Source organism: Sarcophilus harrisii, chromosome 2, assembly GCF_902635505.1.
Source record: "Sarcophilus harrisii chromosome 2, mSarHar1.11, whole genome shotgun sequence".
Classification (NCBI taxonomy): Eukaryota; Metazoa; Chordata; class Mammalia; order Dasyuromorphia; family Dasyuridae; genus Sarcophilus; species Sarcophilus harrisii.
Genome location: NC_045427.1, coordinates 269,789,348 through 269,815,906, shown reverse-complemented (window position 1 = coordinate 269,815,906; position 26,559 = coordinate 269,789,348). Strand labels below are relative to the sequence as shown.

At 35.7% G+C, this 26,559-nt stretch overlaps 1 long non-coding RNA gene across 7 annotated transcripts; it reads right to left on the bottom strand.

Moving 5' to 3' along the window:
* Window positions 1-5,372: 5,372 nt before the first annotated feature.
* On the bottom strand, window positions 5,373-16,131 carry LOC100913722. 7 transcript variants are annotated; one of them, XR_004231969.1, is made up of 7 exons: window positions 16,076-16,131; window positions 11,426-11,524; window positions 8,868-8,993; window positions 8,077-8,170; window positions 6,076-6,164; window positions 5,832-5,982; window positions 5,373-5,697 (listed from the first exon to the last, which is right to left on the bottom strand). It is a non-coding gene; the product is annotated as an uncharacterized LOC100913722 (long non-coding RNA). The 7 variants fall into 7 exon arrangements; XR_004231964.1 differs by lacking the exon at window positions 16,076-16,131 and adding an exon at window positions 13,721-13,822; XR_004231966.1 differs by lacking the exon at window positions 16,076-16,131 and adding an exon at window positions 13,721-13,822 and having other exon boundaries at window positions 5,832-5,978.
* Between the last annotated feature and the right edge of the window lie 10,428 nt (window positions 16,132-26,559).

The following is a 26,559-nucleotide window of genomic DNA, read 5'->3' as shown; positions in this document are numbered from 1 at the left end:
CTATTGGGAATACCCTAAAGGAATTTCCTTTTTGCCTTTTTCTTCCATTGACCTTTTACTTCATTTGATGAAGTTTCTTGTAGTTTTCAAGGTGATTTTAGACTCCAGGAGATTCTTAAACTTCAGGTCATAGATTGCAAATTGGTCATTGATAGATTTTAGTGAGTCTATGAATTTTTATTTTAATATAATTATTTTCCTTTAGAAGTTCCTAATCTACTGTTTTATTTTAGAAATCTAGCTTCTTCTTCAAGGAGAAGATAGCTCTCAAGCCAATCTCGTGGTCTATATTCTTGAGCTATCTTTTTGTTTCTATGCATCCCCATTATTTTCTATCCATTTCCTAGAGAAATATGAAGATATGTACTCCAGTAAAGGTTCGTCTTAAGAAGAGCAACTTCCTGTTCTATTTGAGGATTCATAATTTCTCATGAGGAAAACATATACAAGATGTTTTTAAACAAGACATTGTAAAATAGACTATGTATATGGTTAAGGATTCAGTCATCATCAGCTCAATTCTTGTTTGAATTTAAAGATGATGAAAACATGTTACCTGTTCAATTTGCTATGGTAGAGGTCTTTTTCCTGCTTTTACTTCTTTTCTTCTAATGTTGGTCTTGGTAGAAATTCAACTTTTACAAAATCAAAACTCAGTCTTCTTGCTGTTTGGAATAAGATCATCACTCTCTATGCTTGGCAACCTCTCTCTAAAGACAAGATAAAATTGGTTTGTACTTCCCTCACTCCTTTAGAAATTCAGCAAGGATGAACTGTTAGAAGAATGGATGGGCCCTTTGTTTTTAATACCCTGTTTCTCTCATAGGACACAAAATCAAGGAAATAAGCTCTTAGGGATGTCTGCAGCCCATTTCTCTTTTATAAATATATCCTTATCCTCTTTAGAACTCCAAGTTATACTTGTGAAGTTCCATTATAGTGAAATGGGTTGTTCTTTGTAATGAAGTTATCTTTGTGACCTAAAAAATAGTGCTCTACAACAGAGGTGTACAAGACCACTGGTAGCATCATAACCCACAATGCTCTTGATTGCAACCAGAACCAAACTAAAATGTAACTGAGAAACATTTATCAAAATAAATTAAAATAGAATAGAATATGAATGATCTTAATATGTGATTTCCTAAGTCAATATGAGGTAGACATAAGGGATCTTTATGTGGTTTAATGGTCTTTTATTTTGAGTTTGATCTCACTGGTCAATTGACACAGTATTTTGTGGATCTGGTCATAAAGAATTTTTTCATAAGCAATTTTGCCATTCAGTTGTTATCAGTCATATTCAACTCTGTGACTCCATTTGTGTATGTGTTTTTTTTGGTAAAGGTAATGAAGTAGCTTGCTATTTCTTTCTCTAGCTCATTTTAGAGATGAGGAAATTGAAGCAAACAGAACAAAATTTCCTACCTGAGGTCACACAGCTTGTATCTGAGGTCAGATATGAACTCAGGAAAATGTCTTCCTAACTCAGGCCTGGCACTTTTTCCACTAAGCTATATAGCTGCCCTTCATAAGGAATAACAGGGAACATATGCTTTTTGGGGTCCCTGTTCATGTGGCATTTACTCTCCTCAGTCAAAAATTAACTCAGTTGTATTTGATTTATATTCCAGGTAGAGAAAAGGAGTAAAGATGAGATATTCAGTCCCTTTCCTTCTATTTTTTGTTTTATCCAGACTGGTGATTTAAAAAACTGTAGGGAAAACTCTTCCACTGATAACAGATTGGTAACTCCTTTTATATTTATAATCACAAAACCATAAGATTATAGTCTTGGAGCTGGGAGAATTCTTGCGGGATGCCTCATCCCACTCTGGTTGGAAACTGAGGCTAAATGTAGCAAGTATTAGGATTAGGATCCAAATCTTCTGACTCCAAACCCAAGATTCTTTAGACTTTTCTGTGGAGACATTGTCTCCAAAGAAATACAAGAAATTTGTCAGAAACGACTTGAACTCAAATCTTCCTTACTTGAAAGCCAATATCCTTCTGGATCAGTCCCCTTTTTATTTTGTGCTATCAAATGGAAGTCAGGTTTTCAGTTTCTACCTCTCTCCTTAACTAGCTACCTCTGAGAACACCAAAGCTCCATGAGATCCTAGGAACAAAGACATCAGTTAGGTTTTGAAGAGTTATTTTGATTGCTGATTCACTGCAGAGAAATGAACTTTTTTCTTTCAGTCTCTGCAGAGTGGTAGCATAATTTCTAGCAATATAAACAGGGGTGTAGGGGGTATTCATGGAAGACTAGTACCTCTGATGTGAAGACTGTCAAACCCTTTATAGGGCTGCTTTCCACCCTTGCTACCCAGCTGATCCATCTAACTCTTAACTGCTGACCTGTGGCAGAACACGCCAAGCTTGTACCGTACTGATCAACCACAGTTGGACACATTTCAACACAACTAACACAGTGATGTCATTTTGGTCCTTTTCGGGAATGAAGAACAACAACCAAGGCAACAAAATTCCATTATCATTAAACATTTTGGATGTCTCCAAGTGTTCATTATCACATCCTTTCTTACCTAGTGAGGTAAACTCAGAAATATTTTTTGTTGATCAATCCATGTATTTGCTTATCTCCCTCATTCAACTGTAAACTCCTTAAGGGCAAGAATTTTTTTGTCTCCTTTTTTTATCTTTTCCCACTCTATCTGAATACAGTCACATAGTGACTTTGTTGACTGACTTTAGCTGTTCTCTAACTTCATCCAATGAATCCAAAGTACTAAAAATTCTTGGTTATTAAACAATACTATATTATCAAGTCATTTCCAGGGTTCCCCTAAGGCTTTTTTCTAATTTAAAAAACTCAACAGGTTTTTTTTTTTAACATACATGTGCACATGTATAATATATGAGCATAATATATGTATGTATATGTATCTGTGTGCATATAATATACATTCATCTCTTTGACCATATCCTCTAAGTTGATTTATTACATATTTAACAAGGCATTTCCTTTTGTCTAATTTTTTTTTTTTTTTACTTAAGTGTAAGAGGCTGATCAAGAAAGTTCTTTAACTTGAAGAGCTTGTAGGATTTGTTTAGAATTTTGTAATTTTCCCATGGAGGTCTTAGGACTTACTACACAAGAAGTGAGGATCCCTGATAGAAACATTCTCTCTGTAATCTTTGGTTCGTCATGTATTCCACATCTTAATCCTATATAATAATACTAGTCAAATACTAACCTTGAAAAGCTGAGATGTTTGAAGGTAGGGACTGTTTTTATGCCTCCTTTTTTTGTATTTTCAGAGCTTAGCATGGTTCCTGGCACATAGTAGGTACTGATTAAGTGCTAGTTTTCATTGCTTTCATGGGAAACTTTGGATCAACAAAACAGCTTTTCTTTTGAAACAATGAACTAGGTCCAGAACTGAAATGATAGAAATAACCAATATTTATGTAACTCTTTGAGGTTTGAAAAAGTGGTTTACATATGTTATCTCATATGATCTTCCCAATAATTGTTGGAATTAGGTGATACTCTCCCCATTTTACAAATGAGGAAACTGCCTGAAAAAGTTAAGACACTAGGAGTAGCTAGCTAGGTGGTGCAGTGGCTAGAGCACCAGCCATCAGGAGAACCTGAGTTCAAATTTGGCCTCAGACACTTAAGATTTCCTAGCTATGTGACCCTGGGCAAGTCACTTAGCCCCAATTGTCTCAGCAAAAAAACCAAACAAAAAATATTATTACCGTATTTAAACCAGAGCCTAGAATGTTGGCATACAGGATACACAAGTATAAAATTTTATTTGGTAAAGCACAGAAAATATTCATGAATTTTGTTTAAGATTCTCAACCTCTCCGGATCCAGGAACCACTCAAGGTTGTGTTGCCATTTCTCAAACATGTAGCTTAATGCTTAGTTACTAGTTATGGCTCTCCAGTCTGGCATAGCTGGTAGAGTCCTCCTCACAATATTACAAGGAAATCAATTATATTGAAATAGCTATCAAAAAATTAAACATTCATGGACCCCAGTTTAAGAATCCTTACCTCAAAGCAAAAATAGAAATTTTTGGTGTTTAATACACCTTTTCATTTAACCTATTTATAGTTGATAAATCCAAAGAATGTTAAAGCTACTATGTTTTGGGGGTTGTAGATGTATCACTCTAAAAGGACATTTAGTCCCAGTATTTGAGGGTGGATTCTAACCTTCATGCCTGAATTCTTGAAATTATAAGGTAAAAGTTTTTCTCTTAAGACAAGGGCATTTAGGGGAGGAGGATATAGAATAAGATTCATGTAATATGTTGGTACTTCTCTGGTTTTTAAACTAATAAGAATTTTTAACTGAGAGGGTGCTGAATGGCATTAAAAGAAACCTGACAACAATGCTTTATATTGTTTCCTGAGCTTTGTCCATCATACACTGCCATGCTTCCTTTTTCTAGAATCTCTGAAGGATAAATCAGGGAATTCTGGTGGAGGTAAGCTTAGAAGGGATTCCCCCTTCTTGTTTTACTTAATTAAAAAAGGCTTACTGGATATGAGTTTCACTGGATATGCGTTTTGAAGAATGATAGGGAATCATGTGTGTATGTGTTAAGAGACAGGTGTATTGTATATTGGGTTTCAGATACAGGGATGTTGAGAATCTTTTAGTACTAAGGTTCAGTGAAGTGACTAAAGGACGCCAAATGAAAAAGAAAATGAAAAAGGAGAAAGAGTAAGTGGATATTAAGTATTTAAAAAAAATTGTAATGCTCAAAAGACATTTTAATCCTGTTAAAACATAACCAAGAGCAAGCAATAATATTGTTTTTCCTATGTTTTTTCCTTGCAACACATATAAGCCAGAACTTAAGAATTATTACTAAGAAACATACACACACACACACACACACACACACACACACAAAACAACTAATGACTCAATTTTATTTCCTCTAAAATGTTTTCTTTTATCTACCCAAACAACATAGTCTTAGACTTAAGATGAAGGGAATAAATTCAATGTCATTTATTTGGAATAGTATAATTCAATTTGCTTTTAAAAAATGGAAAGACATTCCAACTGATGTTGAATTATGGGTCATTGGACAAACCAGATTGAATTTTAATTACTCTAGAGTCGATTTTGTGATTTTTGTAAAGAACAGGTGCTATCAGCAATACTGTACTATATATTATCTCTGAAAATATTCAGTTAACACTACTAAATGCAGCCAGAGGTAAAAATAAATTTGATAGTAACCTTTCTAAGACCTTAATGGTAAGAAAAAAAGATACTTGTACCCCCTTCTGCCTCTCCTGTCTTTCTCCAGTGATGGCTGAGTGTATATTTCTTAGAACTTCATTCAAAATGACAAAATCATATCAAAACAACCATATTTGAGATGGTATGTGAAAGTTCTTTATTGTGTGCTTTTGTACTCATTACTCAAAGTATGTCTTTTGATTTCTTTTCATCTCAGTTTCTTGGTGTAGAAGCCTGTAGGGAACATGCTGAAATATCTGTGATTTTCTATTGGGCCCCTTAGGTGTTGATAATGAAAGACCTGAACAGATGTGAGAAGGAAAGAATCAGGAGTATCTTGGGGATTTCTTTTTAGTTCTTCAGATTTCATTTGGAGAAGATAGAGACGAAAGGTCTTTGTTTTAATTACAGTAGCTTTGGAGGACAATTTTCTTTTGGCTAAAAATGTTGTATTCAGTCTGAAAAGAGAAAAAAAAAGATATCTTGTAAATTGAACAAAAAATAGAATGTTGTTGGGGAGGTAGAGAATTTAAAAAATTAAATTTCCCTTTAACTTTAAAAAGGTCATTTTCCTAAAACTTTTATCACCTACCTTCTATTTTCTCATCCAGAGGAAGATCAGTAATTGCCTCCTCTTTTCAGATGTGCATGTACTCATTGATGCTTTTTCGTTGGCTTCTTGAAGGTGACCACTTTCCAAGAAAATGTTTTCGCTTCCGCCAACTTGACAGGATTTTGTCTGCCTAGACATATTGGTAGCATTTCTGCATTTGTTCTGGATATGTGATGTTAAAACAAACAAAACCCCCAAAGCACTCAATAAACTCAAAGTTTACCTCAACTTCTGTGCTTGTATACCAGCCGTAGGATTTATTCCATTTTTACTCAAAAAAAGTTTTCTTCTTGTCTTCTCAGGAATTATGGTCTAATGGAAAAAATTCTAACATTGGAGTCCAAGCATACTTGGGTTTGAAGTGTGTTAAAGAGGAAAAGCATTGGCTTTTGAGTTCCAGAACCTTGGTTCAAATTTCACATTTGATACTTACTTTGTTTCACCTTAGGAGAGCCAACCTTACCTCCCCCTGGGCATATTTCCTCATCTGTAAAATGGGTTCCACTAGATGGTCTCTGAGGTCCCTTCCAAAACTCTTGATCTATGAACTATGAAATCCTGTATGTCTTTTTTGAACAAGTTGCTTAATTTCTCATTCTTAGTTTCCTCATCTATAAAAGGGAAATAATACCAGTAGTTCCTACCCAGCCTCCCTCCACAGTGGAGTTATGAAAATCAAAGAACAATATTATATGTGAAGTACTTTGCCAACCTTAAATTACTAGGCTAGTTTTCTCATTTCCATTCCAGCTAAGATGCAGTAAAGTAAGCCTCCAATTAATTAAGTGGCAACTATGGCATAGTACAGTAGCTTTGGGCCTGAAATCAGGAAGATTCAAGTTCAAATCCAATCTCAGATATACACACATACTACACATGTGTATATTTATACACATACATACATAAATATACACGTATATGTATATATACACATACACAAAACATGCTGTCACCTTAGACAAATTACTATCTGTTTCAGTTTCCTCAGCTATGAAATGTGTATAAATAATAGCACCTACCTCTTAGGGATTGTTGTGAGGATCAAATCAGATATTTGTAAAGCCTGACATAGAAGGAGCTTAATACATGCTTATTTCCTTCTTTCTTTCCTTCAATTCTTGCCTCTTCCTTTTAAAAAATAATCATTACCATCCTTTTCCTGAAAGACATATGTACCTACCTCTTTCTGGGGTATCTTTGGTTTGTATTAGTTTCACTTTTTTAGTCCATTCTCTAGAATCTTGGAAACTATCTAGACTCTCCTTTAGATGAACTCATTTAAATTCCATCTTGTCCTCCTTATTGTGTCATATTTCTCTTCCTTCTGAAAAACATTTGACCTACCTCCTTTTGGAATATTTTTGGTCTCATTTGTCTCTCTCCAGTAGCAGAATAAATGTTTCCAATTCATCTCTTGAAAGAACTATTCATTCCTTGAGTCTTTGAAAGGTATTCTATTTTCCTGAAAAATTTCACCCTCCAATCTCTTTGGGTACTTTCATTATTTGAATCCTCTCTTCCTGTTCTCATCATTAAGAATCCTTAAAATTGTACCCACTCTTTCTTCTGAAGACCATGGTGTCTCCTTGAGACATTTTTCTCCATTAGACTGATTGACAAGTTGTTTCTCTGAAGTACAAAACCACTTTTATCTTTTTTAGGATATAGAAGATTACATACCTTGCCTCTTGAAACACCAACTTTAAATAGGAAGCCATGAAAAAATAACTAATCCAAATTCCCTTTGGATCATTGATTTAGCTGAACTAGACAAACTCACCTTTCCACCATTTCTGAATTTCATTTGCTCTGATGTTGGATTGTTGATTTTTCTCAAAGAAATAAATTTGAATTTTTCAGCCTCCTCTGGACTTTCATTTCCAATCATACTGAGAACTATGTTATTGTGTTTACAGGATTGTCTTCTGTGTTAAATACATGATTCATGTTGAATATTTTACATCAACCCTAAATGTAAATTTGAAAGCACAAATATATTCCAGAAATATCTATTGGTGAGTATGGATTACATTTGGGAACCACTTGCCTGTTTTAAAACTTTCATCAGACTGGAGAAACAGAGCTTTTCATGAAGAGTAGAGTTCAAGTATTTTTCATAAGCCACACTAAAAGACCACGTCCTTCATTCTGCTTTACTGGATTCATCTTTAAAACTGTACCACCTTTCGACTTCAAGAACTGCCTCACTGAAAGAATTACTCACCTTACATTTTTTTTTGGGGGGGGAATATATGACATGTGATCCTCCTTTTCCTGTCCTTCCTTATCTTACATGACAAAGCCCTGGATTATGGCCTCTCCATATGCAAAGAAAAAAAATGGTTTTTTAGAGTTTCCTCTTCCTCCAAAAATTTCTCTTTGAGGAGTATATTCCTCTATCTTAATTCCCTTCTCTCTCTCAGAACTTGGACCTACTATTCCTTCAAAATCTTTAGACAGAATCTATTTCAGTTTACAAATAAATCTAACTTTTGACTATGCTTACCATAGAATGGATTTTGCTTCTGTACCCTGGAAATTTGGAAGTATTTTATCTCAGTACATTTCTATTTAAATTAGTTTTAAGGTGATAAACTCTGGGAACATTTCAAAATAGTTCTTTTCTGTTAATTTAGGGCTCATCTCTTTGGCTTAGATCTTGGTCAGTAAACTCAATGGAAATGAAAAAACATCCTTTCAATTGAATTGTGAGGGTTAAGTATCTAAATGGGGTCTAGCTTGTGTGTCCTTTTCCCTTCTTGCCCTACCCTTTAGTTGCCATTATGGACTTGGCATGAGCCTTGAGCTGTTGTTCAATAGACATCTCATAATGAGAATGGGGTGTAAGTGAGGACTTCAGTGTGGCCAAATGGATGGGGTCATTTTAGATAAAGGAAACAGGATGTGAAATGCTTGGTCCTGATAGAGAAAGCCAATACTTGGGGACACTGGTGCCCATTGTGGTGGTCAGGATTGGATCCCTATAAGCCTGAATAAGGGCAGGCAGCCACCTACCTTGGGTAATTTGAGAGTGTGTTGGTTCCCAAATATTTGCTCCTTCACTGACCTGACTCAGTGCCTGAAATTTCGATAACTAAAGCCATCCCTTTAGTTTAGGTATTGTTTTCCAGAAGGCAGGACCTGTTAAAATACCCATGTTGACCAAAAGGTGTGATATATATCTATATAGATATACCTACATATTCTGTACCTATGCTCTTTATTCTTTAACACTTTTGTTAGATTAGCTGTTGTTCCTTTTTAAGAGAACAGGACCCAGAGCAAAGGCGGCATAGAATAAATTGGTCTTGGTTGGGAGAGGGAGAAAGGAACGGTATTAAGAGAAATAAGAGACCATAAAGATAACCAAATATATTTTTGGATTATACAAAATTGGAAGAAATAGTTAATAAGTTAATGACCTAAATCCAAAGAGAGATGTATCTATAGTCCAGAATTATAGGCAGAAATGAGCAAGATAAGAATCTTAAATGAATATTTCATGGATGTATATTTTCAGGGTTGTGGGAATTCCTTCCAATGATAGAAATTGCAACTCCTTTAGGAATTTAGTAGATTGGAAAGTTGCATGTGGCCAAAAAAGTCATCATCCTGTCTGCTAACTTAGTGATGGGCTTCTCTGAGCTTAGCTAGGCTGTTCCTTAGACAACAAGATATATCAAAACTTGATAGGTGAAGGCAGATAAGACTTATGCTCCATGAGAGTAGTTTGGAACTATGCTCAAAAAGTTATCAAACTGTGCATACCCTTTGATCCAGCAGTGTTACTACTGGGTTTATATCCCAAAGAGATTATAAAGAAGGGAAAGGGACCTGTATGTGCACGAATGTTTGTGGCAGCCCTCTTTGTAGTGGCTAGAAACTGGAAACTGAATGGATGCCCATCAGTTGGAGAATGGCTGAATAAATTGTGGTATATGAATATTATGGAATATTATTGTTCTGTAAGAAATGACCAACAGGATGATTTCAGAAAGGCCTGGAGAGACTTACACGAACTGATGCTGAGTGAAATGAGCAGGACCAGGAGATCATTATATACTTCAACAACAATACTATATGATGACCAGTTCTGATGGACCTGGCCATCCTCAGCAAGGAGATCAACCAAATCATCTCCAATGGAGCAGTAATGAACTGAACCAGCTACGCCCAGAGAAAGAACTCTGGGTGATGACTAAAAAACATTACATTGAACTCCCAATCCCTATATTTATGCCCACCTGTATTTTTTATTTCCTTCACAAGCTAATTGTATAATATTTCAGAGTCTGATTCTTTTTGTACAGCAAAATAACGGTTTGGTCATGTATACTTATTGTGTATCTAATTTATATTTTAATATATTAAACATCTACTGGTCATCCTGCCATCTGGGGGAGGGGATGGGGGGGTAAGAGGTGAAAAATTGGAACAAGAGGTTTGGCAATTGTTAATGCTGTAAAGTTACCCATGCATATAACCTGTAAATAAAAGGCTATTAAAAATATTTAAAAAAAAAGACTTATGCTCCATGGCTTAATTGTCAAGATTCACTTCCATTCTGTGATGAGGAAGGAGGACTTTAGATGAAAAGAAAATGTAACAGATTTATAGAAATATCATTGATAAGAGGTAACAGAAATACAAATTTCTACATTGAAGTTAAAAAAAATCAGTTGAGCAGGTGAAGATATCAGTGAAACTAGGCTTTACATTACAAGTAGTTTGCATAAAACTAAAACTGAAAATTTAGTGAATTACTAATTTTACACTTGAAATGAAACAATAGTGTGATGTGGCTGCTGTGAAAGCTAAGGGAAATAAGTCATGTGGTTTGGTTTTTTTTTTCTAGCCTCTTTCTAGTATTTTCTAGTAAATCTTAAAGTGAGTATTGTTTTCAGAATGTGCTTTGATTGAAAACAAATTTTGGAATCATTACATACTAAAGCTCTCTAATGCTTATGACTTGACAAGTAAACAAGCATTTATTAAGCACCAATAGACTGCTCAAACTCTAAAGAGACATGACACCACATGACCTTTTTCAGATTTTAATAAAAACTAAAGTAGCATGACCTCTTTCCAGTTATGTTGTAGAGGTTGGTCTTATTAGGGTACTAATTGTTCCTACTAGGGAGTTGTACTAGGGAGTCTCTGAAAGTCCCTTCCAGTTCTGATATGCTGATGTTATATGAGACATCCTCACTTAATAGACAAAGCTTATTACTCCCCCAGAATGGGTGATGTACTGATATAATGAGGGAGAAAATATATAGTAGAAATCTTAAGCCACTGAAACTGGATTTTAGAAACATACTTGACCTCTTTCCCTCTTTCATGCTGGATATGACTCAGTACAGTTATAAATATATATCAGTTAAACCAGTATTGATTGTCTTTCCTCCTTTGCTCAAATGCTACGGCTATATGCAGCCAAAGTGTAGCACAGTTATTTGCTGTCATAGTGAAAGGAAAGAAGAGACTCAGAAGGGCAGGCTCTGAAAAGAAAATATTCACTTTGATCTGTAGAAAGTCCTGGTATACCTTTCTAATGAGATATAAACACTCACCTTCATAGTTTTTCTCATCTGATAAGTAAAATGTCAGAAGTCCTGACTTAAGTCACAAATGTTTTTCTCCCCAATATCTGACAGGTCAAGCTTCTTTGCCTTTGAAAGAAAATTTAAAAAACAAAATACTTGTAACTGTATTTATATTTGCCTCCTTTCATGACAAAGTCCCCACTAGAGTTATGATGTCACAATCTGTGACATACCTTAGCCAAAAACTTTTTGTGCTCAGAGTTAGGGAGTAGGTTTTCTTTACTAGTGTTTAATGTGTTTCCTCTCCTTTAAATTCATTTTGAATCTCTGAGAGATGATATTTAAGTCTTTTTTTGTTGTTAGTCCTGCCTCTTTTCCCATATAGAGGGATCCTAACAAATCTAAGCATTAGAATTTTGAAATTTCTTCAATTAAGGATCATTAATATAGTAATAATTTGGATTATATGATAATGAGGGAAATGGGAAGTTTTGCAAAAATCCCAGATAAGACAAGAATTAATTCATCCTGGCACAGGTGATTAATATTTTTATTATCTTTATTTTGCTGCCCCCCTTAAGAGTGCTAATAAAAAGGACACTATTATTATTATCATTGTAGTTCTATGAAACAGAGCTCTCACTCTTTCTACCAGAAGTCTTTGTCCAGGGGTGTGGGAAGAAGGGCAGTTTTAAAGCACGGATGGTAAAATAATAGAAGTGGTAATGTAATTGGGGTCAGAAGACCTTAGTTCAAATCCCACTTCTGACACCACTTATGTGACCTTGGAAAATAATCTAAAAGTAACATCCTTGGACTACAAGTTTCCCTGTCTATAAAAGGGTTTGTACTAGTTTATGTCTATGATACTATGATGGAGTCAACCTAGAAACTTTTAAGGATCCTTCTAACATTCATGTATAATGTTATGAACTACTTTCCCTAACAGCCTTAGTTAATAGTAATTCTATTAACGTTTGGTTTTGTGCTAATCACTGAATTAAAGATTTGCATTGGGGGGATATCTTAGAGACTATTTAGCCTTGTTTTACACATGAGCAAATTGAGGCTCAAAGAATTTTACCAAATTATAATGACAAATTGATTACTCAGGAGAGCTGGTATTTGAACCCTGGTCTACTAAGTATAAACAAAATTAATGTTCTTTCCACAGTAGTTTATATACACATTTATACATATACATGTTTATGTGTGCATATACATATTTATATACAAAATTATATTTATATATAATTATAATACATATTTACATATAATATACACACATATATACTTACATATATATTTATATAGATGTGAATATATGCATACTTATACTTGTATATGTGTGTAAGCATGTGTATTCAGAAATAAGATAAAGACTAGACTTAAAACTTTACTTAAGACAACTCCCTCTACCATTGCAAGATGACACAAACATTTCCTTAAGAGAGGGAGATTTTAAAGAAATAATTTCTTTTCTTAGAATTGGGATGCCAAGAGAAAATGGTTCATTTTGGGGGAACAAGCTAAGATTTTTTGGTAAGATATAATAGCATATACTCTATGAAAAAGTGCTTGTCAAAAATCTGGTGGCTCTAACCATCTCTTTCCCTTTCCTAGACCTGGAAGGGACTATAAGCATCAATATTCTCAACTAAAAAATGAGGTTACTGAGACCCAAAAAAATGAAAGGATTTTGTCCAGGGTAGCAGGACAAAGTAGTGGCAGAGCAATGACTAGAACCTTAAAGAGGCTCCTCTCAACAAACTCTTGGATATTAAAGAAAAACTAATAAAATGTAATACATCACATCTGAGATATGAATTGAGTTAAGTTTTTAAAAGCCACCCAAAGTTTTCTGCTTGAGATCTAAAAGATGAATTCCCTAATCTTTTAAATGTTTTTACCTTACCAGTTGTTTCAAACTGGATTTCTCACAGGCATCTTAACCTCAACACATCCAAAACTTTATTCATTATCTGTTTCCCCACTTCCCCCTCCACCAATCTCTTCCTCCTTAAAAACTTTATTATTGTTAAGGCTTCCACTTTTCTACCAGTTCAATCCCATAGCTCCCATTCCAATTCAGCCCCTCATCATCTCTCCTCTGGATTATTTTCCAGCTTGTTCTATTCCCAAATTTTAATTTCTCTTGACCAGTTTAAATCTGAATAGCACCAGGATCATCAAATATTTCTTTTAGATGATCAGAAAAAAATTTTAAAATTCCATTTTAAATGGAAAAGATTATAGATTTATTTACCAATGAATTACTTCTATATCTCTAAAAAACAAAACTTTATTAATAATGTATGTCACCTTCTCTCTTCTGCATTTTGTCCCTCTGACTCCAAATACCAGCAACCTCTTTCTCTCTTGTCTGAAGACTGAGATATATTTAGATAAGAATGAATTTAGTGTTCTGTTTTTTTCTTGCCATGGTAATACTTGCTTTTATGATATCAGAGGGCAGCTTGCATCACCAATTAACTGCCTACTGGTTGTTTCAACCTGGATTTGCCATAGGCATCTTAACCTCAACTTATCCAAATCTTTACTCAGTATCTTTCTCCTTGCTTCCTTTCTCCCCCAATCTATTCCTCCTTGAAACTTCTCTGTTACTGTCAAGGCTGCCACTGTTCTACCAGTCTAGTCCCATAGCTACCATCTCAGTTCAATCCCTCATTATTGGTCCCCTGGATTATTGCAATAGTTATCTAATTTGTTTCTCTGCCTCATATATACCTTCACTTCATTCCACCAATCCATCTTCCATACAACTTGCTGCCATGTTTTTCTTACCATATTGCATCCTCTTCTTTTTTTCCTCTTCAAATGAGCAAAATCCTTTGCCTTCCTCTTGCCTCTAGGATTTGCTATGTAATTTTCTTTATAATTTGGTGCCTTTCTACTTTCCTAGTTTGATTAAATTTCACCCTTCTCTCTTTTTTCTATGATTTAGCCATTCTGGTTTGCTATTTTCACTCAAGATCCTCTAGAGATTTCTCATCTATGCCTTTGAACTAGTTGTCTTCCATGGTAGGGATGCTCTTCCTTCTTAACCCTGCTTCATAGAATCTATGACTCCAAGATTTGGCTCAAATGCCACTTGCTGGAGAGTGTGAGATTTAGACTTGATTTTGAGTGATTATTGATTAATTAATGGTTAAGAGTTCTAGTTAATCATTGGAACTAAATCAGATTTGATTTAATTAAATATACCTCAATAGAAGAAATGTAAGAGTTTAGGTTCCCCAATTTTAAAGGCTTCAAATTGATCCTTTCTCATGAGGGAGACAAGGAAGATAAATGAAAAATGAATCAATCTGGTCAGGAGATACTTTTCCTGGCACTGGGTCTTTCTGCTGTTGAGTATTATCTAGCATGGAACATTTCAGAGTATATTAACTCTGTGTTTTCCCTACTGCAATGGATTCTGAAGACACTCTCGCAAATCAACATGACTGAGTAAAATTTTTAGCCTTCTCTTTGTGTTTTCTATAGACCAACCATAGTCTTAGTTTAGTTTATATCACTGAACTTTATGTAACCAATTGAAAAAAAAAAGCTGATCTGTCAGATGGGTCTTTGGCTACTGAGAGGATATTGACTTCTTTCCTTGGAAATTGCTAGCCTTGTTAAATTATGTTCAGAACTTCTTGCCTAAATTTATTTTTATCACAATTTTTATCTTTTTTATTGCAACAAGGGGTTTCTCATCCCCCTTTCTCCCCACCAGTTGCTAAATATTTTTTCTTAGAGATTACTTCTCATTTCTATGTTTTTTTATATACAGTTTATATACATTGAGTATCCTCTATTAGAACATTTTGAGTGCAAAATTTTTTTCTTTTCTTTTTTTTTCTTACTGATTAGACCATTGCCTAGAATGTAGGAAACTCTGAAAAAATACTTGACTGTTTGCTTAAACAGCACTTCTTTGACTTGCTGGGTCTGATATAGTACTGTCTCTTAATGCTTTCCCACTCTATAGAAACATCTATCTTGTAGCTTCACTCTCCTGATTGCTGGCTCCCTTCACTATGTTAGAAGGAATTTCTACTGTATTTCCCTTCGTTTCTGGCTCAACTCTCTGGCTGCCTCCTTATCATCAGCTCTTTTACCTACAAAGATATTGTTTTCTTATTCTAGTTCTCCTTTAAGTGCTCTATCCTTCATTAATAGAATGTAAGTTTCCTGGAGATAATGAACTATTTTTCTCACTTACACTTGTATCCCTAGAGCCTAGCACTGTGCTTATAGTTATTTATGAAGTACTTGCTCTATCTACTTACAATCTCTGTATCTGTATACCTATGTATCTATCTGTGTAGATATCTGTGTATCTGTATGTCTGTGTATCTTTGTATCTATGTACCTATCTGTGTATCTGTCTGTGTGTCTATGTATCTATCTTTGTTTCTGTATACCTATGTATCTATCTGTGTATTTATGTATCTCTGGATATGTATATATCTATCTGTGTACATGTGTTTTTATCTGTATATGAATCTATCTATACACCTAGGGATCTATTCATGTACCTATGTATCTATATCTGTATCTATCCATCTATCTATCTAATCTACCAATATTTACTAAATATAGGTAAGGCATTAACATTTAAGTTGTTGGGCATCTATCTAAAACTGTAACTTGTAGAAAATGTACTACCTTATCCAGTGATGAGCCTTTATTCACTTATCCTAGTGTCCACATGGCATGGAGTAGGTACTTAATAACTATCTACCTGATTTCAAATTTCCTAGAGACATGAAATCATAAATACTGTCCTATGAGGTAGCTAGATGGTCTAATGTATACAACACTGGACTAAAGAGTTTATATTCTGTCTTAGACACTGACTATTTATGTATTGTTGGACAAGTCTCTTAACCTCGGTCTACCTTATTTTCCACATCTGTAATAATGGGAATAATGGTATCATCTACCTCATAAGATGATTGTGAACTTTCGTGTTTTAAAACAAATGAGATAATATATAAAAAGTATTTTCAAACCTGAAACACTGAAAATTTGAGTTATTCACACATACATGCATACAGATGCTTCTACAAACACGTTTTGAGTATGAAAACATGAAACATAGGAGTAAACTTATATGTATATGTTTGTGTGGGAAAATTCCTATTAAGTTGTCCTCAAGAGCCTACAACTAAAGAGTTACTTATTTAGGGAGAAGAGAAGATGTCTCAAAGAGTCAGTCTTTGTGTGGGTGGCAGTTATGGCCCTATAGGAGAGAGAAGAGCTAGCTGATTCAATCTAATTCCTGCTATCTCCTCCTTACCCAATGCAGTTCAAGCTTAGAGTGTGGGCATACTGCTTTAAACCCAAACTGAAGAAAATAAGGGAAGGCAGCTGGGAAACAGCAATGTCTTGGGGCTGGCAGCATGCTATGATAAAAGTACCATAGTTTTACTAGCATTTTAGAACTTTTTTCAGAATTATGTTTCTGCATACAGGGATAGCACTTTTTAGTGAAAAGAGATAAAATGTTACTGGCATATAACTCATTTATGGAACAATATTTTTAGCAGCATATACCTTTTTGCTTGGAGGTTCATTTAATTATTTTTTTACTTCATGCCTTATTATTACTCTGTCATGACATATGCCACATTTTTTGTCTTATTCCTTGAATTTTTAAAGTATCTACATTGACTCAGCTACGTGACTTAATGTCCTTAACTTATTATAACAACTTACCATGGGATATGGTTTTTTTGAGGGCATATTTACAATGAAAGTGAAATCCAAAAAGATGTCCTAGAAAAACAGGTGAAAGGGCCTCCACCAGTTTCTTTACTCTTCTATCCCTATAGAGCTTGTTTTATATTATTTTTCTCTCTCTCGGGCATCAATAAAAGAAGCCATAAGTTCTGAGTAAAGATATTTTCCACCTTATAATGATGTTTGATCTAAGTAGCTTTGTTCTAACTAAAATGTAGAGCCTGATTAAAAATGGAAATTCAGATGAGGGAAAGTCACCAAAGACCATCCCTCTCAGAAGAGGCATTCTGTTCTGGCTCTTCCAGCTCATTAGCCAAGATGGAGTCAGAAGAGCCAGGCCACTCTCACATCTGCTGCCTTCTCCAGTGTCTCCTCTCTGAAATAAAACTGTGATATAAACAGCTTGTGCCTTGTGCCAATTCAGCAAAACTGGGCCCTTTGGCTTGGCCTTTCCAATCTTTTATGCAAGAGGATAAATCATAAGGAAACATGTAGACTTAGGACAATGATGCTCTGGGGAAAAGGATGCTAGGATGATCTGGGCCCTTGGGTCTTACTACCTCTGACTAGGAATAAAGGCTTTGAGTTTATTACTGTCAAGTTTAACTTTTAAAAAAACTTGTTTACTCCCTGTAACTGAATAAGGTTGTGGAGAAATCTTAACATTCTTTCTACTTGATGGTCCCAAAATGTTCAATAACATTTTGAGAGGCTGGTTGGCAACTTTTATGTTGAACTGTTTAACAGATGGTAAATACCCCTGTATACCCCTGATTTTGTTTAGAAAGATAAGCCCATTTATACCAACCACCACTAACAATCACTTATTATTAATGTATGTACCAGGCAGTATGGGATACAAAGATGAAACTGATACAGTCCCTGCCCTCAGGGTGTTTACCATTCCCAGCCATACTTCAGGACTGTTTTTCTTTTTAGAATGTAGCTATTCTATGTAATATTTCTGTGAATTCCTCTCTCCTTTCCCCCTCTTTTTCTCTCTCTTTTCTCCTTTCTCTCCCTTCCTTCCTATCTTCCTTTCTTCCTGCCTTTCTTCCTTCTTCCTTCCTTCTTCCCTCCTTCCTCCCTCCCTCTCTCCCTTCCTTCCTTCTTTCATTTTCCTTTCCCTTCCTTCCTTCCTTCCTTCCTTCCTTCCTTCCTTCCTTCCTTCCTTCCTTCCTTCCTTCTTTCCTTCCTTCCTTCCTTTCTTCCTTCCTTCCTTCCTTTCTCCCTTTCTCCCTTTCTTCCTCCCTCTCTCCCTTCCTTCTTTCCTTCCTTCCTTCTTTCATTCCTTCCTTCCTTCCTCTTTCCCTTCTTCTCTCCCTCCCTCCCTTCCTCCCTTCTTTCCTCCCTCCTTTTTTCCTCCCTATGAAAAAAAATTTTTTTTTTAGCAGCATAAGCCTATATTGTATATACAGCGTAACCCTGTATTGTCTCTTCCCTGTAAAATTAGGGAGTAGATCTGGATCAATCAATCAGCATACAGTAGTAGATCGGTACAGAAACACAGTACTATGTTCCAGTTGTTGTATTAAGTTATGGCAGTTTGAAGATAAAAGTAAAACCATTCCTGACTTAGAGAAGCTTAGATTCTTTCACCTCTAATATTTTATGAGTCTATAGTATCATATTTGGTTGTTATCTTTTGTTCTTGAAGAGGATCAAAAGAACATCACTATGTTAGAATCAAGTTAGTGGATCTGACTGTGGCTGATCAGACCAATACGAGCTCAGAATGCTCTGCTATAAGTCAGACACAAATAGTTCTTATGAACATTTGGGGAGGATTCTCTAACTTTGTGCATCTCACATTTCTTCTGAGCTAATTCGGTTATGCTTTGCTCATAGAGCACAGCATCTTCTCTGATGAGGGTTCTCATCAAGCCAGACTGGGTGGTCCTGTGCCAGTGTCTTTCATGCCATTCAATCAATGACTCTCTTAAGAGAGACCTTGAGAGTGTCCTTGTATCACTTTTTCTGATTGCCTTGTGAATGCTTGCTATGTTTGAGTTCTCCAGAAAATAGTCTTTTTGGCAAGTGTACATTGGCATTTGAACAGTGTGGCCAGCTCAATGCACTTGATTTGTAGTGTGAATGCTTGATAATTTAGTTTGAGAAAGGCCCTCAGTGTCTGGCACCTTATCCCGCTAGGTGATCTTCAGAATCTTGAGACAATTCAAATAGAAGTAATTCAGTTTCCAGGTACGGTGCTGGTAAACTGTCCAGGTATCATAGGCACATTCAGTGCAGCTTCTGAAACTGAGATCCATACTTGCAAAGTCTGTACAGATACACTGCTTGTGCTAATTTTTGTCTAATAATTAACACCAATCAACACAGGTGCTCCATCAACCAGTATCACACTATCCATGTGTGGAATCATAGATTACAGCAAATGGAAGAGTTTTGAATGCATTGGGTAAGTTCCCTCACTTTGGCAACTCTCCAGGGATGTACTTATTGGTAATGAGATTGACAGATACATTGCCAGAGCTAGTTCAGTGTTTGGGAGCTCTGAAGGAAAGTGTGGGAGAGGAGAGGTGATTACCAAAATGAAGGTCTATAGAGCTGTTATGCTGATAAAGAATTAGAAAGGAATAGTAGGAGAATGCAACATGTTGTTTGTTATTGTTTTTTTTTTTTTTAAATTAAGAGCACACAAGTTGAAATTCCTTCTGTCATTTAACCTCTGGCTTAGCTAAGTCATACTTGAGATGTAAAGTTGATGACACTTAATGTCTGCTCCTTTTTTCCTGGCTGTCAAATAAACTTTACTGGGAAAAAAGATGTTGAGAGGGATGACAAAATGTTTCTAGTTCAGGTGTAAAATCCTTTCTGCTCTGTTCCCTTCCTCCATAACTTGGCACTCACAGCTCACAGGTTGGATTACTAGAGGGATGGATGGGATGACAACCTTCTAAAGTACTCTGTGGTCCATGCTCTTAAAAATGTAGTTCACAATTCCCCATTAGGAGTGTTTTCAGTCTTTTCCAAATCTTGATGACTCCATTTGAAGTTTTTTTGGCAAAGATATTGGAGTGATTTATCATTTACTTCTTCAATTTATTTTATATATCATGAAACTGAGGCAACAGGATTAAGTGACAATAATTAGAGGAGTTTCTGATATTTTAAACTAAAAAGGTTGAGTTTTTTTTTCATCAAGTCTAATACTGTTTAATATCTGGAAATGTGAATGACATTTCCTGGAATATATTCTACAGATGTTATGTTATAAGCAAAATTCACATTGGGGAGAGCTGCAGTTTTTCAACCATGCTTAGGTCAATAGTATTAACATCCTCTATAAAGCAGTATCTTCTGCATCAGTGGCAGTTCTAAAGTATTTAACTTTATTCTGAACCATTGATCAGACTCATAGGGTAGAGGAGGTCAAAAGGAGAATGAGTTAATTGTATGAGTCCCAATTACTGATCCTGGAATTGCTGAACTTTTAATATCATCCTTGCCTAACCTTTTGAATAACTCTAGGAAATGTAGTTCTGCCTACTTTTTTTTTCCACTTCTTGAGTCTATGTTCAGGAAAGGAGTTGATGACAGTAGGTGATCTTATTTGCTCCTAGAAAGCTTTTGTTTCATATGCTGTTTTTCCTATATAGTAGTCCAACTTCCCCAATCTCCAAGTATTAGTTCTTCCTGCTTCTGAAGGAAAGCCAGGCTCATGTTTTCTCTAGTTTACTTCTCTACTTTCTCCACTTGAAATTGTTCTGGGAAAAAATTATCTTCAAGAGTCTTGCAGAAATTATGAGGGGGAAATAAAGAGAGCTATTGATAATTAGGATGTGAATAGACACAAAGAAAGGTGTCTAACTGAGTTTGTTCAAAACAAATTATAGGCAGATAGAGTGCTAAGAAACTCACAGGGGTTCTGAACATCCTTTGTGTCATTATCCAAGGCAATTTCAAAGAATTCATGATGAAAAATACTGTGCATATCTAGAGAAAGAAGTAATGGAGTCTTAATGCAGATTTAAATATATTCATCTTTTTGTTTTGTTTTGTTTCTTTTTTCACAACTTGACTATTATAGAAATATATTTTACATGATTACATATATATATATATATATATATATATATATATATATATATATATAACCTATATTAAGTTACTTACTGTCTTAGGGATAGGGAAGATGAGGAAGGGAGAAAATTTGTAACTCAAAATAAAAAAAAACCCAAATATTAAAATTACCTTTACTTGTAATAGGGGGAAAATATTATTAAAAAAAACTTTTGCCATGACCCTTTTGGCAGTCTTGTGAAACCTTCGAAACCCTTCTCCAAATAATGTTTTTAATGACATTAAAAATATATAGGATTAGAAGTGAAACCGATTATATTGAAATATAATACATGTTTTAAATAATTTCTGGAAACCAGAATTAGAACTAAGCCAAAATAATCCATTCAACTGAAACATTTATTCTGGCTTTTGATGGGCTACAGCTTTGCCTGTCAATCCATTAGATGAATTTCTGAAGGGAAGAGAAGCCATATAAAATTGGCACCATTTTCATGCCCCCCTCCCAAGAATTAGCTTAAGACCAGATGCTTGGTGGAGGTCTGACAGATGCTTAGTGCAGGGAGCCTCTAGGGGCTATGGGAATCACCCTGGTGATTATGTAGCTCGGTTTAGCAGTCTGGCCTTGAAAGATGCAGCCACCAACATGCTGTAGGCTACATCCCTCTAAGTATTAAGTGTTTTAGAAATAGGTCATTGCCACAGCCTAACAGCTGTCTCGGGAAAGATGCTGCCATATGGGAGAGCCTGATTTGGCAAAGAAGTAGGTTCCCTAGTCCCTCCAGCTAGTAGAAATTCTGTCTATTTAAGTAGGATTTGGGGGTGAGAGGAACCTGATTTCTAGTGTGAAAGGCAGCATAGCATAATCACTCTCTTCCAAGACTCCCCTATGGCTTCTTTAGAGATATACACTATATGTCATTTTTTCTGACTGTGCTTTTTTTTTTTAAACCCTTCATAATCTGACTCTTTGCTCATTTTCCTCTATTCTTATGCCTTATTCTCTTCCATGTTTTCTACAATCCGGGGACGCTGACCTCCTTGCTCTTTTTCTCTCATCATCTTCTTATTCCTTACCTTTCTATTGACTGCCCCCCATGCTTGAAATTTTCTCTCTCCTTATCTCTGCTTCCTAGCTTCCTTCAAGTCTCAGCTAAAAACCATCTTTTCCATGAAATCTTAACCAAAATTTCTTTAATACTAGTTCCTTCACTCTGAGATTGCTTCCCAAGTTATACCATATATATTATTTGTACATAGATGTTTATATATTGTGTCTCTCCATTAAATTGTGTGACACTTTAGAACAAGCTCTGCTTTTGCTTTTCTTTCTAGCTCTAATTTTTTTTTTTTTTTTGATGAGGCAATTGGGGTTAAGTGACTTGCCCAGGGTCACACAGCTAGGCAGTGTTAAGTGTCTGAGGTAAGATTTGAACTCAGGTCCTCCTAACTTCAGGGCCAGTGCTCTATCCCCTGCACTACTTAGCTACCCCTATCTCTAATTCTTTAGTACAATGTCTGTCACATAGTAGATGATTAATAAATGGTGATTGACTGACTTAGGTCAGAAATCTTTTTTTTTTTTTTTTCCCCAAGTGTTATTATGAGGGAGAGGTGAGGCTGTTTTAATCTGTCATATGATAAAAGCAATTAGGTTTAAATACGACCTATTGGGTATTTTGTATGCGTTATACACCAAAAAGCCAGGATTTTGTAGAAGAAGCATTTTCATTGTTTGAGTTATATCTTTGGTTGTTAGGAGAATCTGAAGTTAAAATTTAAGGTTAAACACTTATAAAATGGCAGCTTGCTCCTGTACATATATATGAAACACTTGAAGTAAACATGACAGGCATGGTGGTTAATGGATATTGTCAGACTGGGGCTTGGGAGACTTTCAATCTAAACTAGGTTCTTCCATTAACTCACTGCATAATTTTAGGTAAAGCCATTTGATCCCTTAGTGCCCATTTCCTAATTAATTAAGTAGGGATAGTAACCCACCCACTCACCATTCAGGGTTGCTGTAAAGGTAAGGTGAGCCAACAGATGCAAAGGAATTTATATTGTTTGCAATTTTATGCTATGTATTGATCTTTTTTGTCCTGCTGTATTATAAGGTAGAGCAAGGAGGACAGGCACAATGGCTTAGATTTGTCTTTAATCCCTGGTTCCTAGATTGTTAGACTGGAAGGGACCTTAGAGATTGTGTACCCAAATCTGATCCTCTTGATGATGGGCAGATTGAGGGGGTAAGACAAGTGAAAGTGTGAGGTCACACAGGTGTACCAGAAGGGAGGATTTAACCCAGGGATTTAGGACCTCTTCCACTGTATGTTCCCATGCCTTTTCACTAAAGTACTTAGCACAGTTATTAGTAAGAGCTATAATAAAGATTTTTTTGGTGCCCAGGACAGTGGTTCAGGCTGATATGAAGACTTGGGGAAAGAAGATAAGGCCAGTCTCAAAAAGAGAGCCAGGTAGAACTGACTTGATAACACACTTCCATTTGTGGGCCCCTTCCTTTTCTTGTTTTCCACCAAGTAGTATGTTGGTGAGTGTTTTACAACTGGCTGTCCAAAAAATTAAAAGTATGCATGACACATGTTTATTTTTATTTTTATTTTTTTTTTATTTAATAGCCTTTAATTTACAGGATATATACATGGGTAACTTTACAGCATTAACAATTGCCAAACCTCTTGTTCCAATTTTTTCACCTCTTACCCCCCCCACCCCCTCCCCTAAATGGCAGGATGACCAGTAGATGTTAAATATATTAAAATATAAATTAGATACACAATAAGTATACATGACCAAAACATTATTTTGCTGTACAAAAAGAATCAGACTCTGAATTATTCTACAATTAGCTTGTGAAGGAAATCAAAGATGCAGGTGTGCATAAATATAGGGACTGGGAATTCAATGTAATGGTTTTTAGTCATCTCCCAGAGTTCTTTTTCTGGGTATAGCTAGTTCAGTTCATTACTGCTCCATTAGAAATGATTTGGTTGATCTCGTTGCTGAGGATGGCCTGATCCATCAGGACTGGTCATCATCTAGTATTGTTGTTGAAGTATATAATGATCTCCTGGTCCTGCTCATTTCACTCAGCATCAGTTCGTGTAAGTCTCTCCAGGCCTTTCTGAAATCATCCTGTTGGTCATTTCTTACAGAACAGTAATATTCCATAATTTTCATATACCACAATTTATTCAGCCATTCTCCAACTGATGACACATGTTTATAAATCTTCATTATTGACATTGACTGCATCACTACTTTCTTAAGTCTAAACAATCGACAAAACAATAAATCAAGCCCTGACTTGTAATGTTTGCCATTTTCCAAGTTGTAAATGCTCATGATGGAAAATTTAACAATCGGCTCTCATGGTAAAACTGACTCTGGTCTGCTCCTGACTCTACCATACCACTTTTCTATAAGCTACCTACCATTGTGTACAATCATGCTTGAGGAAGTTTTCTTATTTCCTAGGGATTCTGGTCATCATAAGGACTCACCATGATTTCATATTCTCCACCCCAGGAGGCAGCTGGTGAATGGTATATAGTCCTTTTCATTCTTGGAATGCTTCACTAATTTGAAATAGTGGAAATTGAGCCATTGGCACTAAGACAAGGGCCAAACCGTGAATGGTAACTATAGATTTGTACATGTAGGTAGGAGTGACAGTGGGACCTAGGAAGAAATATTACTCAATTTGACCCAAGTTCTCAATTCTTCCTCTTTTTGTACTCCATATTCCCTTGACAATTCCTCTAGGTTAATAAAGTACCTTCTCCCACCCCCAAAATATTTTGGGTGAATCCTTGATTGTGAAAATTTTGAAGCTTAGGTCAGTTTATTAAATCTTCCCCTCTACCATTGGGAGTTGGAAGGAATGCTTTTTCCCCTGTAGCATATCTCTTTGCCTTGCCTAGGGTTTCAAAGAATTAAATTAGAGTTGCTTTATAAAATTCTTTGAGGTCAGTTTCTGGCACATAGTAGGCACTAAATAAATGCTGTTGATTAATTGATAGTAATGCATTTTGAATCTTAGATGGCTCTCTTTATGTTCGCTTGCAAAGGTCTAGCTCATAGGAAAATGTGTCTATAAACATTTGAGCAAGTTTTATGGGAGTTACCTACAACATACAATAACCATTCTAACTTAAGTTTACTAGAGTGTTGCCTCCAAAAAGCTTTGTTATGAGATTTACATGTAAACAAGGATTTTAAAAAATATTTTCAAAAAATGTCTTACTAAAAAACTGCAGAAAATAGACTGAAAGGAGTGAGAAAGAAATTAGCGCCAAGTAGGAGGAAGCTGTTTTTCATGGTGACTTTGCACAGCATTCCCTCACTAAATCCGACTCATTTGCATGTCATGGTATCACCTCCCTGCTTTCATGTTCTTCTTCAAGAATGAAGGACAAACAACAGCATGTGATTCCAGTAACAGAACTTTCTCTGATCCCAATCGCTAGCTGTAAGAGGAAGCGATGGCAACTGAGGAAAATTTGCCTGCCTGCCCTGTCCTAGTTCTGACTCTGGGCACATTGTAAAGTAGGCATTTAAAAACTGAAGAAAATCAACACCTTTTTCTTGGTCTGCATGTTTACTGGCAGATAATTGATGTGTATTGCAAAATTGTTTAAAAAAATTTTTGGCCCACTGTATGTTTTGTCAGGCTCTCACTTAGGTCTGCTTGCCTCAAGTCTCTCCTCACCCCAATCCATTTTCCAGTCATTAATGTGATTTTTCTAGTGTGAATTTGATCATGTCCCTTCATTCCCCTACTTTCCTTACTCAATAAACTCTAGTGGCTCTCTATGCCTCCAGAAGCAAATACAAAGCCCTCTGTTTTATATGTAACATAGCTCCCTTTCCAGTCTTTTCACACTTTATTCCCCAACTCTTTCTTTTTAAATCTAGTGACATTGGCTTTCTGGCTGTTCCACAAACAAGACACTCCATCTCTTGGCTCTGGGTAATCTCTCTGGTTGCCCCCCAAGCAAGTCTGTTCCTTCATACTTCATTGGCTGAGTATCAGAGGTTGCAACCTATCAGGAGTGCATAATTCCCCTTCCTGAGTGTGAATCTACTCTCTGATTACATCAACACTCCTCCCTTGGCATTCATCTTATTTGGAAGTAGTTCAGTCCTTCTGGATTCTTTATTGGTTTGTACTATCTTATCTGAAGTGTCTAATTTCCCCAATGTGAGTCTGTGAGCACATTTACCTCCCTCTACCCCCCACTATGTGTAAGTGGTTCTCCTCCCCTAGTTCTTATTCTAAATTTCCATCCTGATTACATTATCCTTTTTTTTTTTTATAACTCTGAATCTCCACCCCT